Below are 3185 nucleotides of genomic sequence, written 5' to 3' on the forward strand. Positions count from 1 at the left end.
GGATCGCTAACCCTAACCCCAGGGTTCTGTCCTTGGGCCCTTACTGTTCTCCCTCTATACCAAATCTCTTGGCTCGGTAATTTCCTCACATGGTTTCTCCTACCACAGCTACGCAGACGATACTCAACTCTTTCTCTCTTTCCCCCCTTCTGACTCACAGGTGGCAACACGTATCTCTGCGACATCTCTGACTCTCTGTAACATTTCTGCTTGGCTGTCAGCCCACCACCTCAAGCTCAACCCTGACAAGACTGAGCTGCTCTTCCTCCCAGGGAAAGCCTGCCCTCTCCAAGACTTCTCCATCACAGTAGAGAACTCTACTGTGACCTCCTCCCATACAGCCAAGAACCTTGGGGTGATCCTTGACAACAACTTATCCTGTGTGGTGAACATCACAGCGACAGCATGCTCCTGTAGATTCTTCTTCTTCAACATCAGAAGGATACGTCCATTCCTCACCAGAGAAGCAGCAACAACTTTTGGTCCAAACACTTGTGATCTCTCACCTTGACGACTGCAACACACTCTTGGCCGGTCTCCCCGCCTCCACCATCAGGCCTCTGCAGCTCATCCAGAACGCTGCCGCCCGTCTCCTCCTCCTCCGCACCCTTCACTGGCTCCCGGTAGCAGCTCGCATCAGATTCAAGACCCTGGTGCTCGCTTACCGGGCGGCAAAGGGAACAGCCCCTCCCTACTTGCAAGCAATGGTCAGCCCCCAAACCCCCCCGGCCCGATCACTCCGCTCTTCCACCTCGGCTGGCCGCCTGGCACCGCCGCCTCTACGGGGATGCAGCAGCCACACTTCTCGGTCACGGCTTTTCACTGTCCTGGCGCCCCCCCGCTGGTGGAACAAGCTTCCCACTGCTGTCAGGACTGCAGAGTCACTACCAATCTTCCGCCGTAGATTGAAGACCCATCTCTTCAGGCTACATCTTAACAGCCCCCTCCTAAAGACCTCTTCACCCCCCACTACCCCCCTGTACTAACTCTAACCCTAACCCTAACCCTAACCCTAACCCTAACCCTAGAGACCTCTTCATCCCCACTACCCCCCTGTACTAACCCTAACCATAACCCTAGAGACCTCTTCATCCCATTACCCCCCTGTACTAACCCTAACCCTAGAGACCTCTTCATCCCCACTACCCCCCTGTACGTACGTTTCTCTCCTGTTAATAAAAAAACAAAATAAAACAAATCTTCTTCTAGCATTGTGACTGCCAATGGCCCCTGGTCTGATCATTGATTACTTCATCTTTCACTTACTTAAACAAATGTATTTGTTGTAAGTCGCTTTGGATAAAGGCGTCTGCTAAATGTCATAAATGTAAATGTAAATGTCTCTCCCTCTCTCTCTCTCTCTCTCCCTCTCTCCCTCTCTCTCTCTCTCTCTCTCTCTCTCTCTCTCTCTCTCCAGACACACATGAAGGCGTGAGGGGAACCCCAGTGCATGGTGGGATAGCGTGTCAGTACCTCAGTGGACGTGTCCCCAAGCCAGCGCCTCCCAGGTTCTGGTGCCTGAGGGTCCGTCAAGCCTGCGTCGGTCTGTTTACGTCTGGCCGTAATCACCCCGTAAAAACACACATCACACGTCCTGCAGAGTTGTTTCATTATTTTTGTTTTATTTTTAATTTTTTTAATTTCCCCCTCCGAGGAGCAGAGCAAGCAACAGCCAGGAAACTCTCCCTCACGGGCCAGAATCCTTAGCCCAGCCGGTCCCAGCCGGTCCCAGGCAGAGTTCAGCTTCATATTATAAACTTGGAGGAAAACTGATGAAAGCCTCATGAAATTCACAGCTGCAAGAACATCTAAATATATAAATATCTGGATATTGAGATTATGCCAGGGAGCTTTCATGCAAATTGCCTGAATTTAATTTCAATCTTCAGTGACATCTGAAATGTACAATTTTAAAAAACAACCCCCCATACCCCTTCCACCCTCCCTCTACTCACCTCCTCCCTCTCTCCTTCCCTCTCTGTCCCCCTTCCACCCTCTCCCTCTCCCCACTCCCTCCTCCTTCCACCCTCTCCTCCCTCCTCACTCATCCACCCTCTCCCTCTCCCCACTACCCCTCCTCCTTCCACCCCTCTCCCCCCTCCCTCACTCTTCCACCCTCTCCCTCCCTCTCTCCTTGGTGCGTGTTCTTCTCTTTGGCCAGCAGGGGGCAACATTGACACAGTCTTACAGCCATGAGGCAACACACATACGGTCCCCATGGGAACGTGACATGGGAATATGTTCTTTTTGGAGTGGCCAATAACGAGTGATCAATAACTACTAATCATCTGTCTGACTCATCAATAACTACTAATCATCTGTCTGACTCATCAATAACTACTAATCAACTGTCTGACCCATCTATAACTACTTGTGATTCATGTTCAGATGATATGATGGTGTTGTTTATGGTTTGGAGAGTATTGATACAGTGTCTGTCTGTCTGATGAACACAGAGACCAACAGAGTTCTGTATTATAGGAGATCAGGTGTGTGTGTGGGGTTTGGGGTGGGTTTTGGGACCAGGGTGGTGGTGTGTGTGTGGGGGGGGGGGGGGTTGGGGTGGGTGTTGGGACCGGGGTGGGGGGGTGGTGTGAGGTTTGGGGTAGGTGTTGAGACCGGGGTGGTGGAGGTGGGTGGGGGGTGGGGGGAGGTGTGTGTCTGTGTGTGTGTGTGTGTGTGTGTGTGGGGGGGGGGGGGGGTCTGTGTGTGTGTGTCTGTGTGTGGGGGGGGGGGGGGTCATTGCATCTAATTCTGCTCACAGAAAATTAAACATATAGGACACACACAATCTCTCTCTCTCTCTCTCTCTCTCTCTCTCTCTCTCTCTCTCTCTCTCTCTCTCACACACACACACACACACACACACACACGCATGTAGTCCTTTCTTCTGACACATAATATAATAGAAAACAACCAAATGAATGATTCTACCTCAGGATCCTGGATGTTCTCTACCTCAGGATCCTGGACATGGATGTTCTATGTGAGTGTTGTGATGTTGTGTCTGTCTGTGACCCCAGGGGGCGGTGACCCCAGGGTTGTCATGGTGACCAGGGTGCAGGGGTATCTGAGGGTAATGCTCGTTGTCACAAAACATCTGGTGACCTTTCTGTCAACGCTGACTAGAGAAGCCAAATGTGTGTGTGTGTGTGTGTGTATGTGTGTGTGTACATGTGTGATAA

The sequence above is a fragment of the Argentina silus genome (assembly GCF_951799395.1).
Source record: "Argentina silus genome assembly, contig: scaffold_624, whole genome shotgun sequence".
Classification (NCBI taxonomy): Eukaryota; Metazoa; Chordata; class Actinopteri; order Argentiniformes; family Argentinidae; genus Argentina; species Argentina silus.